Source organism: Peromyscus californicus, unplaced genomic scaffold, assembly GCF_007827085.1.
Source record: "Peromyscus californicus insignis strain IS unplaced genomic scaffold, ASM782708v3 Scaffold_4__1_contigs__length_199733344, whole genome shotgun sequence".
Taxonomy (NCBI): domain Eukaryota; kingdom Metazoa; phylum Chordata; class Mammalia; order Rodentia; family Cricetidae; genus Peromyscus; species Peromyscus californicus.
Genome location: NW_026294562.1, coordinates 67,749,743 through 67,764,542, shown reverse-complemented (window position 1 = coordinate 67,764,542; position 14,800 = coordinate 67,749,743). Strand labels below are relative to the sequence as shown.

Here is a 14,800-nt window from a genome sequence, read left to right as displayed (position 1 = left end):
ACCACCACCTCAGAGTGTTTGGGGGCCTTGTCATTTGGAGTCCAGTATTTAGAAAGGAGGTCTAGTATTCTGTTGTGAATGTAAAACCTGTGTCTTCGTGGGAAGTTTTATGCTCCTGAACATTGAACTGTGAACAAGGCCATAAAGATGTGCGGACCCTGAACTTTGGTCTAGAACAAGCAGTTGCTATGGCTGCAGCCAACCAGCATGAAGAAGGGCTGGGCAATTCTTCCAAGACTTCCTCAATCACATGACTAATTTACAACCTTTATTGTGCCACAGAAGCCAAGTCAACCTCCTGTGTCAGGACACAATTTGAATTCTCAAATGATGAGAGTACAGACCTGTACCCCAAAGAGATGATAGCACAAGACCCCAGCACCTTTGGGAATCACCTTCTATGATGGATTTGTCTTTTACTCAGATTCCCAAAGCAAACTTCCACCCTTCTAGGTTACACATCCTTATTCTTAGGCCTTATCAGGGAGGGGTGCCCCTCAAATTCCCTCTTCCAAATGGCATCCTATTTGCATCTTATTTAAATGATAGCATCAGAGGGTATAACAGTATCAGTCTTTAGTACTCTGCTAAAAGTGATTTTAAACATTCTTGTTTAGATCTCTGTCTTATTTACTTTTCTATTACTGTGAAGGGACACCATGACCAGGGCAACTTACAAAGAAAGCCTTTAACTGGGCCTTGCTTACAGTTTCAGAGAGTCAGTCCATGATCACCATGGCAGCGTGTGTAGCAGCTCACATTCATGGTATTGGAGGAGTAACTGAGAGCTTATATCCTGAATTGCAGACAGGAGGCAAAGAGAGAGCAAGACTGGGTCTGGCATGGGCTTTTGAAACCCCAAAGTCCACCCACAGTGACATATCTCCTCCAACAAGGCCACACCTCCTCCCACAAGGCCACACCTCCTAATCCTTCCTAAAGAGTCTACCAACTGGGAACCAAACATTCAAATACATGAGACCATGAGATAATGTGGGCTATTTTCATTCAAACCACCATAATCTCTAACTCTTATCCTTAAGGCCCAGCAGTTAACAGTCTGTCAGTAGTCATTTCCAGTCCTCAGTGACACCTGCCCACTCATTTCTTGAGATTACAAACAGGCTCACATCCTATTCTTTAATTTCATTTTTTTTATTGTGTCCTTTGATTACAGAGCATACCATATGCACATCAGAAACCCATGCTTCTCTTAAATAACCTGCTTACCTGTGGGATGAGGATTCTCTTCTCATAAGGATAGAAAAGAGATTGAAGATGAACAAATCACTAGACTCAGCCACTTCACTTCTGTGGGAAAGAGAAACAAACAGATAATTATGAAATAATCAGACAGGTATTAAAATGCAAAATGCAAGGTAGGCATTTGGCTATATCCAGGACAGGGTAATGGATGCTACACTTCTGTCACTACATAGGTAGATAGATGATAGGTAGGTAGATAGATAGATAGATAGATAGATAGATAGATAGATAGATAGATCAAATCACCACATTAGCCCCTCCTCCCCCACTGCCCGGGGACCTTAAACTGTTGCTAAAGGGAAGCAGAAGCAGGAGGACATTTGTATCTGGCTGGAGAACTGAAATCGAGGTTGTGGCTTCTGGGGCATTTGGAGAGTATTGAGCAAAGTTCCAGTTATGAATAAATGCTGCTCAAGAAGCCATTCTAACACCCTTACAGCTTCTGTTGAAGACTCTGCTGCACATTAACAGGAGGGTGAGACTCTAAGGCCAGCTGTGAAACATCATGTCAGGGCTGTGAGCCTCCAGAAGGTTCCAGAGGTTGGACAGTGCTGTAACTCTCCAAAGATCCAGTCAACCAGGGCATAAAACTCTTGGCGGATGCTTCAGTCATTCAGGCCAGGAAGCAGAATAGACTGACTGTTCCTTAAGCCTGAGCTGCCTTATCCCTAGAGGAAGAGTTTCTACAGACACATCCTAGCAAAGCTTAAAGTCATCTAGAACACTCAAGAGCGTTGCCTGCAGGCAACAACAAGAAATTACAAACATTACCGTTAAATGAAAATAAGGCAGGAAACAACACGGAATCCTTACCTCCCCACCCTCATCAATAGACGCACACTCAAAGATAATACAGATGTTTAAAGCAGGAGACAAGAATCAGCAATGCTATTATAACAATGTTCAAGGATTTAAAGGAAAAGGTGATATAATGCACAGAGGTGTCAATCAGCTTCAGTTGTCGACTTGACACACCTGGGAAGAGGGAACCTCAGTTCAGGAATTGCCTCCATTGGATTGACTAGTGGGCGCGTCTTTGGGGCATTTTCTTGATTGCTAATTGGTGCAGGAGAGTCCCGCCCACTGGGGGCGGTGTCATCCCTACCCAAGTAGATCTGTGCTGTGTGAGAAAGGCATCTGAGCAAGCCAAAGAAAGCAAGCCAGGGGGCAGGGTTCCTTCGTGGTTTCCGCTTCAGTTCCTTCTTTGAGCTTCTGCTTTACTTCCCACAGTTATGGACCATAACTTGTAAGGTGAAATAAGCTCTTTCCTCTCCCGTTGGTCTCTGTGTTTACCACAGCAACAGAAAAGCAGGCTTGAACAATAGGAAACCTCTTCAGAGAAATAAAAATTATTTTTTAAAATTATCAAACGAAAATTCTACGATCTAAAAGTATAGCATCTGGAATGAAAAGTTCAATGAACGGACGTGACGGAAGACAAAGTACCGTAGGAGAAAGACAGTGGACACATGTCACAGCAGGGAGTGGATCTGGCGAAGAGAAGAGGTGGGAGGGGAAAGGGTGCTCAGGATATAATATACGAGAGAAGAATAAACTTAAAAATTGAAAAAGACCTATTTAAACTCATTGGCTTAGTGACCCAAGAGACAGCATTAGGAGATATCATGTACATATCTCCAGCATTTGAGAAGTGGGAGGAAGGGAAAACATTTTTGAAAAAGTAAATTCTGAAAAATCTGCAACTTTGGTTAAAAAGTGCATAAGATTTACTTATTTTGTTTTATGTATGTGAGTGTTTTGCTTGTATGTACATTCATGTGTCACCAGAATGCTTGGTACTGGTGGAGGCCAGAAGAGGGAGGGAGTCAGAGCCCTTGTAATAGAGCTGTGTATCCTTGTGAGCTGCCATATGGGTGCTGAGAACTGAACCTGGGTCCTCTGCAAGAGCAGAAAATGCTCTTAACCACTAATCTGTCTCTCCAGCCCAACTCTGATTTAAAGAAAAAAAAAACATATTTTACTTTCAATCAGTAAGGTAGAAAGTCACAGTGAGACATTCTAAATCACATTTCTACAAACAGTGATAAGGAGAAAAATCAGAAAACAGAACTAGAGGAAAAAATATGTGTTACCTAACCATGGATAGGCAGTAAAGGGCGAATCTCAAAAAGATTTTGCTGTGTGAAAGAAACTAGAAATAACATAGTGTTTAGAAAGAGCCATCTGCCTATATATAACATACTATCTAATCACATTCCTATAAAGAGCCAGAGCAGGCAACATTCTCTGTGGTAACAGACATCATCAGAGTAATGACTGTCCTTGTGGGATGCATCATTTTCTGAAAAGGGACAGGAAAGGGTGTGTTAGGGAACCAAAATGTCAGCGTGTGTGTGTGGGGGGGGGGGTTGATTCTTAGGAGCCATCTGACTTATTTTATTGAGACAAAGTCTCTCATTAGTACCTAAGCCTCACTGATTTGGCTAGACTAGCAAGCCAAGGAACGCTAGGGATCCAGTAGTTTCCACCCCCTCAGTAATGGGATTATAAATAGCTTGCACACTACCCCTGGCTTTTTACCTGGGTGATGAATCAACTCAGGTACTCATGCTTGTGGGACAGGCACTTTCCCAGCTGAGCTATCTCCCTTTGGCAGAAATGTCAATATCTTGGTAGGGACTTGCATGTTACTTATGTACCTGTCTCTAGTCACTACACTGCATCCTTGTGATCCGATCATTGTATGTATACAGTTCATCAGAAAAAAGAAACTCAAGAAAAATGAATTGAAATATTGTGAGGACACAGACTAGTGTGTAACTTTCTGGGTTTTGTTTGTTTGTTTTTTCTATGCAAGTAGAGAGGCATCTTGCAAAAAAATCAGTCCTTTTGATTTCAGTGGGCAAGAACTGTTAGTATTGGGCCTAACTCATAAAAAGAGGTGCAGAGGGAATAATATTGAGATAATAGAAATTAAAACTTCTGATGTCTTCTAGAGGTCATAAGAACCACACCTCTGTATATGGATGGGCTCTGAATGAAACCACAAACAGTGGATGTTCTCTTTCTCTCTCTCTCTCTCTCTCTCTCTCTGTCTCGTCATGACCTGTGGCCAATCACTAGAGCCCAATTTTTCTCCTGAAGTCAAGTAATTTCATGTTAATCTTTCTGAATATTTTTTAAAAGTAAATTCTATTTGATTTTTTTTTAACATCAATTTGACCCCTTTTTTGCTTATCCTCCAAGGGAGGATTTCTGGCCACAATATTTGAGTTCAGATGGAAGCCTTCAATCTGGATAAGCCTAAGATACTATGGAGAGGGGGTGGGGATGTGATCAGTTGGTAGAGTGCTTGTGCAGCATGCCAAGCTCTGGATTTGATCCTCACTGACACTACATAAAGTCAGACTTGGTGGCACATGCTTATACTCTAGCAAGATCAGGAGTTCAAAACCATCCTTGGCTAAATATTAAGTTTGAAGTCAGCCTGGGCTACAGGAGACCCTATGTCAAAAATGTTACTGCAGGGCTGGAGAAATGCTTGCTATTCTTGCAGAGGACCTGAGTTCTGTTTTAAACACCCATATGGGGCAGATCACAACTGCCTGTAACTCTAGCTCCAAGAGACACAACATGCTTTTCTAGACTCCACAGGTACCTACAATCAAGTGCAAGTAACTCACACATAGACACACATACATACACAATTTCTTTAAATCATAAAAAATAATTTTTTTTTAAAGTTACTGTGGTGGTTTGACTAGGTATGGCCCCCATGGACTCACATGTTTGAATGCTTGGCCTATAGGAAGTGGCACTATAAGGAGGCGTGGCCTTGTTGGAGGAAGTGTGTCACTGTGAGGGTGGGCTTTGAAGTCTCATATATGCTCAAGCTACACCCAGTATCTTAGACCACTTCCTACTCCCTGTGGGTCAAGATGTGAGAACCCTCAGCTCCTTCTCCAGAGCCATGTCTGCAATGCATGCTACCATGATGACAATGGACTAAATCTCTGAATTGTAAGTGAGCCACTAAATTAAGTGTTTTCCTTTATAGGAGTTAACTTGGTCATTGTGTCTCTTCACAGCAATAGAAACCCTAAGACAGACGTTGATACCAGGGACTGGGGTATTTCTGTGATAGGCCTGACCATGCTTTTGTTTGAAGGAATATGGGCCTTGGACCTGTGGATTTAAAAAAAGCAGTTGAACACTTTAAGTGCTGCTTAATGGGCCAGACTAGTAGGAAATGGCAGACAGTGGTGCTGAGTGTGAATTTATGAACTGTGGGGGCCTGGCTCAAGAGATTTCAGAGGGGAAGAATTTCAGTATGTTGCCTAGAGATTGTTCTTGTGATATTTGGGTGGAGAATGTAGCTGCTTTTTGCACTTGTCTGAAGAGTCTGCTTGAGGCAAAGTGAAGAGATTTGGATTGATTCCATTGGCAGAAGAAATTTCAAAAGAGCCTAGTGTAGACTCTGTCCTGTGGATATTCGTGGTAACTCTAATGGAGATTTATAGTGAAAAGGAGAAAGCTAAGAAAGGAAAAATACAAAATGTACAATTTGAGGAGGAAAGGGGTGCCAGGAAGTGGAATGGAGCTAAGTCCTGTGTTCAAGGAGATAAACAGATTAAAAAATGTAATGAAGGGAGTGGTGACCTCAGGGCAAGATCCAACCTAGATACATTTCCAACTGTGAAAAGGAATTAAAGAAGAGCTTAGAGCCAGGTGTGGTGGTACACACCTTTAATCCCAGCACTAAGAAGGCAGAGGCATGCAGGTATCCAAGTTTGAGGCCAGCCTGGTCTCCAGAGCAAGTTCCAGAACAGTCAAGCTTAGGCAGTGAAGGAAACCATCAGAAACAGAAAGCTGGTGAAGATGTAATTGAACAAGGGGGTCATGTCCCAGGCCCAGCATGCAGCAGAACTTGGCAGCTTCAGCCATGTGGTTCCAGCTTTAAAGTCAAGGATAGAAGAAAGGGGTTATGTACTCTTCCTCCATGACTAAGGAAAGCTGGGAAAGCTAGGCATATGTCAGGGGTGTCCCTGAATGGAGGCCCAGAGAGGCCACTTCATGAAGCTGTGAAGGTGAAGCCTGGATTGCCATGGAGAGCCCAAGATGTTGGAGATGCCAGAGCCATGGGATACCTTCCAAAGAGAGCTGCTAACAGGGAGTGGAACCAGCCCAAGAGAAAGAGATGTGTTGCAGTCAACAAAGAAGAAAGGAGTCGGAGATCTGAAGAGTGCTTTGACATCAGATATGGAGATGTGGAGTTTGGAGTTTGCCCAGCTGGGTTTTGATCTTGTTTTGGTCCAGTATTTCCTCACTATCCTCCTTTCCTCTATTTAGGAATGATAATGTATATCCTGTACCATTATATGTTAGAAGAATGTGATATGCTTTTTTATGTTCACTTTATAAGAAATTGCAGATAAGAGATTGCATAAATCTCATAAGAGACTTTGAACTTTGGACATTTAAACATTGTTGCGTCTGTGATAGACTATGGGGACTTGTGATTTTTTTGTTTTGTTTTGTTTTGTTTTGTTTTGTTTTTTGAGACAGTGTTTCTCTGTGTAGTTTTGATGCCTGTCCTGGATCTTGCTCCATAGACCAGGCTGGCCTTGAACTCACAGAGATCTGCCTGGCTCTGCCTCCTGAGTGCTGGGATTAAAGGCATGTGCCAATACCACCTGGCTGTGGGGACTTTTGAAGTTGGACTAAATGCATTTTACATTATGTTGTGGTTACAAGCCTATGGGAGTCAGGGAGTGGAATGTGGTGATTTGGATAGGTATGGTGCCCATGGATTCATGTGTTCAAGTGTTTGGCTTATAGAAAGTGTCACTATTAGGATGTGTGGTCTTATTGGAGTAGGTGTGGCCTGGTTGAAGGAAGGGTATCACCGTGGGGGTGGGCTTTGAGGTCTTATATGCTTAAGCTATGCCCAGTGTGGTAGACAGTTCACTTCCTGTTGCCTATGGAACAAGATGTAGAACTTTCAGCTCCTTCTCCAACATCATGCATATGCTTGCATGCCACCATATTCCACCATGATGATAATGGACTAAACCTCTAAAACTGTAAGCCAGTCTCAATTAAATATTCCCCTTTATAAGAGTTGCTATGTCGTGGTGTTTCTTCACAGCAATAGAAACCCTAACTAAGACAGTTACTCAAGAGAAACTGAGGAGTCAAGTCCTTGAGTGCAATGGAACACAGAACACATGGTCTGGTGATGATACAGTTTCGGGAATCCTACATGGAAGGTACTGTTTCAAGGGAAAAGTGGCACAGCCAGATATGGAGGAGAACTCAGGAGGCAGAAGGGTACATGGGAGGCCTCAGAGGGGCTCAGTGAGGCAGAGGAGTCTATGGTTAGAGAGGGACTATGGCTCAGGTACACAGGAGTGATGGGACATTTGGCATGGCATGAGGTCCTTGTAGTCTAGGATGAAGGGAAGGAATTAGTTGATGCTAATAGGAGCCATGAGCCCAAATGAGGAGCAAAGATAATGAAGGGTAACATGTGTCTGAATGACAGAATGTCTGTAGACTTCAGAAGATGCTAGGGAGTACCACTTAATTCCTAGATTAACATTTGGGGTCCAACAGGGCAGATATTACTGGGAAAGAAGAGCCATCTGCCTTCTCATCCTGTTCTCAAGGCTGTCACATTCCAACAGCAGATGTCTGACTAAGGTAACACATTCCCCTCTTGGTGGCTATCAGTCTCTGCCTCCCCACCCCTGCAGTGTTAACAAGCATATCAGGGCTTCAAAACCCTCACCACCTCTAACTTTAGCTTGGCCTTGCAGCTCTAACGACAATAAAATCCAGAGCTGGGTGACGTCATTGAGCCATTTGGCCACCACACCCAATCTGGGCTGTTCCCTGAGGGCATACTCAGGAGGGAGCCACCTGACCCACTGGGCTCTGAGCAGGTAACAAGGCTGCCTGCTGCTGCCTGCTGGGGCCTGTCCTCCTTTGCTCTGGCAGTCCACATGTTCACTGCATGTCCTGGCTGCTGAGTATGTCTCATGTTGTAGGAGTAAAAGACAGAGACAGGCACAGCTTGGGCTGAAGACACTTCCGGTCCTAGGGCAAAGGAAGAGAGCAATGACAGACACCAAAAGAGCAAACAATGCTGGGTGTGGTGGCTCATGCCTTTAATCCCAGCATTTGGGAGGCTGAGGCAGGAGGATCTCTGCGAGTTCAAGACCAGCCTGGTCTACATAGTGAGTTTCAGGTCAGCCAGAGCTACATAGTAAGACCCTGTCTCAAAACAAAACAAAAGATCAAAACCAACCAACAAACCAACCCAAATTCAGTAGTGATGTCAGTGATGAGGGCTTGTGAGAGAAGAGGGGTGTGAGGCCATTGGGAAGACAATTGGTAGGAAGGTAGCAAGAGAGGAGGGGCCCAGACAGGAAGGCGTTTTTCTCAAGCTCTGAGAAAGAGGAGCTATGGCTGCATTAGATGAGCAGGGGTTTAGGTGCCACTGGGCAAGTTGGGCACAGCCTCACTGCCATCAAGATTTTATGAAGTGGGGGCTTTTAAGCAGGGGGTCTGAAATCGGAGGGCAATGCTGTCACAGTTGAGGCAAGCACAGAGAGGGAGAGAAGGGGCTGCATTCAAGATGCACAAAGATGTCAGGTAGGAGTTAGACTTGGAGATGAATTAGAGGCAGAGTAAAGGTCCAGAAACCAAGAGCAAGAGCTGGAGCTGAACTGGCAGAAGAAAGTGGATCTCTGTGAGTTCGAGGCCAGCCTGGGCTACAGAGTGAATTTCAGGAAAGGTGCAAAGCTACGCAGAGAAACCATGTGTCGAAAAACAAAACCAAACAAACAAAAAACAAAAAGAAGATGCTTGAAGAAGTGAGCTTGCAGGTGTCTGGAAGGCTGCATGTTTCTGAGTGATGTGCACATGGATGCTATTACAGCTCTGGAGAAGGCCCCTGGAGCAGGAGTGAGTGAGGCAGGAAAAGAAGGAAAAGTCTTAGATCCTCAGGGACTGAGGTGTATGGGGAAGAGAAGGGAGGATGAGCTTGTGTTTCCGCACCATGGGAAGGGAAGAGCATTCTTAGCACTCTGGAGGGGTCCACAGCTCTTCAGGCTTCCGGTCTATACCTCTGTCCCAGAGAGATCCCAACTGACTTAAGCATTGACAGCTGGCTCTTTGAAATTGTCACCTTGTAAGTCAGTTTAACTAACAACAATAAGATGCCAGGTGAGGTAACACCCCTACACACCTCTTTCTTGTCATCCACCCAAAGTCAAGAGTGAAGAGAATAAACACATCCTTGCGTGCCTGCTGTCATCCAGCCCACTCTAATACTGTTCAGGAACCCCCAACCCCTGTGTCCCAAGGAATGGTGCTGCCCACAACTGGCTGAGATTTCCTTTATCAATTAACAATCAACGCCCCCCCCTCCCCGACATGCCAGCAGCTCAACCTGATCTAGATTATCCCCCCTTGAGACTCAATTCTAAGTTGTGTCAAGCTGGCAGTTCCCTTTGTAGTCCAAGCGAAATCACTAAGAAATAAGTCCCTAGAGCAGCATATCAGGTACTGTGCTCTGCCCCATTGTGTTTAATTTTGCCAGATATTTCTTACTAATTGTACACCCTCCAGCACCCACCACGGGGCTCCTACACACTCTTTTCTGGGAGGGAGTGTTTGGGACATTTCCCAGCTCTGCCAACTTCTCTGAAGCAGGCCTGTTAACCAGATGCCCCAGCCCTGCTTTACCAGATGCAAAGTGCATCCCAGCCAGGCTACTTCCTGGTGTCCAGGACCAAGGCTAAACATGAACAGGAAAGGACCTTGAGTTTTCTTTCCGGCTGGTGTGAGTGTCATCACCCCTTGGGACCCTCCCTGGTTCCCTGTGTCTGGGCAGAGGGCCGGGAGAGGGGCTCCCCAGAGAGGGCACTGGCCTGCCTCCTCCGAGTGTAGAGGACACAAGCCCCAGGAGGGCGGGCGCCCGCGGTGCGCTCCCAGAGCCAGGCACCAGGCGTCGCCGTCGCCCCTCGCAGCGCCAGGGCCCCGCCCCCGCCGTGGAGCAGGAGCCGGAGACCTAGCCCAGCGCTGGAGGCGGCCGGACCTGGCCAGACAGATTTCCTGCTCTTTTGGAGGACTGAGGGCTGCGGGGCTGCGGGCTGTGGGCTGCGGGCTCCGAGAGAACTCGCCGGCGACGTGGGGACCTCGGTGCCCCCGTGCGTCCTCACGACCCTCCCTCGCGCCGGCGGGGACAGCGGGCGCCCCGGAGCCGAGCTTGGCGGGCAGGCGCCCGGGAGATGCGGAGTCGCCGCGGCGGCGCGATCGGCGCGACAGCACCGGTCCCTGGGAGGTGAGTGGCGCGGTGTGGGCGGGTGGCAGTGAGTCCCTAGGTGGCCATGCACGCCGTGCACCTTGAGCAAACCGGGACAGCCTGGGCCACTGTCTCGGGAGGGACGGGTCGTGCTGCATCCGAGCTAGGTCCTTGCCACCCTCCTAGTGCGCGGGGTGCCAGCGACTGGAGATGGTGCGACCCCGGCCACCTGCCCAAGGCGTAGTACCAACTTAGCTACCACCTCGGCAGTTCTCGGTGATCAGCTACGCGGAGGGCGTGTGTCTGCGGGTGGTGACCGTAGGAGGGTGACAGTGACCCTGCGACGCGTGTGAACGCAGTGGAAACGGGAGGGGGTGCCAACCGGTGTGTTGGGGGCTGAGCACCCAGGGCCTGAGACTGGAGCATTTCCAGAAAGTGACTCGAGTTGCGCCAACTCCCGGCGCAGCGGGGGCGCTGCGGGGATGCCAGTGGCTGGTTTGGGGCCCGGTGTCTTCCCAGGCAGGCGTCAGCTGGGGATTCAGGGTCGCGGTGGGGAAACCTGGCAGGTAGCCCAGGTCTGACGTTGAGAATTGCAGTCCGTGAGGTGATCTGAGGAGGTCCTGGAGCCAGAGGCCAGCGGTACCCATCTTGGTGCTTCCCAGGACCATCTGGGGAAGGCTGGGAGACCCACAGGGTCATGAGGCAGAGCCAAGCCCAAGGACCGAGGACCGGACCTGACCTAAATTCCTTCTAGGCATGAAGTGCCTTTCTAGAAAGGTTAGACCACGATGCCTGCAGAATCACACTATTGGTTTATACTGAGTTACGACGACTCTGTAAGTGTTAGAACCTCAGAAACTAAAGGAAAGAAAATAGGTGGTCTAGACTGTGTCAGGGAATTTGAAGGAAGATCAGCAAATGATGCTCATGTGTTCTAGAAATTACTGCGTCTCTGTTCTGTCAGTAATGTCCTTGCACGTAGGAGACTTGTGACCCAAAGTGTCCCGACCTGTTCGCAACGATGTTTTTGTTTTTTTGCCTACAGCTTAAAAATTTGTGTTTAGCTGAAGTGGAGCTGGAGAATTAGGGAGGGTGGGCGTGTCTTTCCAAAACTGAGGCACTAAACTAAAGGGGGCGTGAAACAGTGGGTTGCTGGTGGTTGCTGGTGGTTGCCAAGGTCGCTCAGCTTTCAGGATATGGACAAAGTGGACAGAACTCTTTTTGACAGTAGATGGAGTCTGGGGTCTCCCAGTGCAAGTTCAAGAGCCGGGGAAACAAAAGGCCAGGTATTGGTTGGCCTAAAGTGAGGTCCCCACTGTCAGGGAGAGTGAGGTCCCCACTGTCAGGGAGAGGTCCTCAAGCCGGCCCTGGCCTCCTGAATGCCACCTGGGGGCTCAGGTCCTCGTTTCTTGGGATTAATGCTGTCAGTGACTCATCATCACCCCCTCAACACAAACCAACAGTTTCTTACTTTGGAAGTTGGTAGCAGCGATTTGTCTCACTGAAAGGCCAGGTCATTGGATAAACTAGATTCGATAATCCAGAACCCCTCAGGCAAATCAGCCCTGAAGGTCATTGAGGGAGGTGCTGGCCTTGGATGCTTCCTGCAGCCCCTGTGGGGTCACAAGAGAACAGAGTAGGCCATTGGTTCTCAGGCTGGAAACTCATTGTTCCTGCTCTGCAGTCACACTTGGCCCCGCAGTACTCCTGGGGGGAGTCAGCAGCTCTGTGGACCTCTGAGGGAGCCTGGAGGAAGACCTGAAACTCTGTCCTGGGAGTGATCTCTTCAGCCCCAGGCGTTCCTGCATGCAGCTCTTTTAGCCCTGAGGAAGTTCAGGGCAGTATGGGAAGGAGCATGAATCCATTTCAGGAGGTTGAATTGTGCTTCTGCACCAGACTCTGCCTCCTCCGTAGTCCTCATGGCTCCACCACGGAGGCCATTAATTGAAACCATCCCCTGCTGGTCAGAGGCAAATTTGTAGGCTGAGGCACGCACCTTCTGCAGTACACCTGATGCTTTCTCCTAAGGCATCATGTCCCAAGTCAAAGGTGTGCCTTTGTGTCCCCCCTAACTTCCCCTAACGCTTCCTTCATCCTTCAAAATACACTAGCTTCCTTCCTGCTTCAGAAAGGGGTGCTGACCTGGGGCTTATGTTAGGACGGTGCTGTGAGTTCAGTTTCTGGAGCATGTATGCTTGTGTGAATGAGCGGCTATGGCTTACATAGACATCTGTTACAATGTATATTGATGTGTATTGGATCACAGAGAGAGAACAGCCCATACCGGAGCTGCAGGGCCAGATCTTAAGGGGATACTGAACTGAAGAAACCCTACAAGACCTCCCAAGGAGGCAGGTTTGGGAGCAGTAAGGGAACAAGAACTGCATGCACTCTCTTCCCTCACTGATACATTTTCTCATTTATGATGTTTGAGTCACACTCCGGGAGGCTCTGCTCCAAAACAGACGTGAATGTGGCTGTTAGGAGAGCGCTAGCACTGGGCCTCTTCAACACCTGAGTGTCACTTGAGAAAGTCCTGTGCAATGTAGGTCATCTTTGGCTTGCTGTCTTCTAGCGAATGGAGCCGTGGGAATGGAGCTGTGGCCTAGTCTCTCCTGAAGGCCCCCTACTTTCTAGACCACAGGACATGGAGCGTGTTCAGCCTCCAGCTCAGTTTACCCCAGTGTCTTAGCCTCCCCCAGACCTCCTTAGACCCTCTGCCCGAGAGTAATCCCTCTTCCTCTTGGTTCCGTGGAAGGACAATTGGCCCTATCCTAAATTACTTGTTCGAGTCTATTTTAGGTTTCCATTGGTTCAACAGTTCAGCTTCTCCACCAGGCTGTCAATAAGGGGTGTGTCTCTGAGACCATGGGCTTTGGGTAAAGACTTGGATTCAAATCCTGCCTCTGGTGTAGTCTTGGTTAATTGACTCAAGTTCAGACCCCGCTGCTCATTTCTCAGGAGTGGACTGACCATCTTTACTTTGCATGGCTGCTGAGGTTGCAGCAGAGGATGTATATTAATTAGAAAGCATGTGGTCAGCACCCAGGAAACTAGATATGTTTTCCTAAAATAACTAATGCTATATACATCGTATGTGTTAAAAAACTGTGGGACCAGGGAGACGGCTCAGTGGGAAAACTGTTGGCCTTACAAACAAGAGGACCTGAGTTCGAGCCCCAGAACATATGTAAAACAGGCCAGGCGTGGTGCTGTACACTTGTAATCCCAGCTCTGGGGAAGCAGAGACATGTCCATCGTCCATCTCTGGCGCTTGCTGGTCAGGTAGCCTAGCCTATTTGGTGAGCTTCAGGCCAATGAGAGACCTTGTTTCAAAAAAGGCAGATGGAATTTGAGAAACCACACTCAAGGTTGTCCTCCGGCCTTCACATACATACATGCATGCATGTGCACCACCCCCAAACACACAGACCCACAGAGGTTTGAATGAACAAAACCCATGGCAGTAGATAAAGTCTTTCTTCGTGTGTTACCTGGAAGACTAGTTCCAATCAATATAATGTGACACAGTAGGCAACTTTAATTTTTGCACGATGAGCTGAACGATTATGTAAAGTTTGCATGAGTTAAGAATGTAATCTTAAAGCTTTCACTTACCTGTGCACCAGAAGGGAATCCATTCTTCATCATGCACAGCTGACTCTGGTGTTAGTGACCTGTGACGCAAAAATACAGCTTGCTATGGACATTAACCTGGGTGTGTGGCCTGAATTAAACTAGGCCTGGTATGAAGCCAGGCAGAAAGGACGCAACCCCAGCACCAAAAGGCAGTGTAGCCCCGAACGAAGCATGCGGAATTGGGTATAAGGTCAGCTTTGCAACCCTAATGTAAAACTGTGCATGCCCTCCCCCCCAACACCCTCTGAGCTCAATTCTTTCCTCCAAAGGATGGGGCAGCTCCTAATCACATCCCACCTGCCCTCCAGATGGTTGGGATTTATAAACCACACCTAAGGTGATAGGTTTATAAAATGTTTCTAGTTCTCCTGGAGAGGCAGATGGTGGGACCTGCTGCTGGATGCGGGCTGGAGAGTCCTCCTTCGGGGATTACCCACCCAGCCTCCTTTTCTTTTCTCTGTCCCCCAAATCTCACCGATTGGGGTCCACCCCATCCAGGTGTGCCACACAGGGACTTTTGATGTGGTTCACAGCCTCTGCACTCACTGCATCTGGCTCTCTGTCAGAAATGTGGGTCCCTTTCTTCCAGCTACATAAATAAATACTTCAAAGGGTTTGGTGAAG

General features: G+C 47.5%; 1 protein-coding gene across 1 annotated transcript in view; it reads left to right on the top strand.

The window, feature by feature from the left end:
* The first annotated feature begins 10,295 nt into the window (after window positions 1-10,295).
* Window positions 10,296-14,800, top strand: part of Ptpre (protein tyrosine phosphatase receptor type E) — a 151,497-nt gene continuing 146,992 nt past the window's right edge. Inside the window, exon 1 of the mRNA XM_052762233.1 lies at window positions 10,296-10,576. The gene's annotated coding sequence lies outside the window, so the exon portion shown is untranslated. The remainder of the gene's footprint in view (window positions 10,577-14,800) is intronic.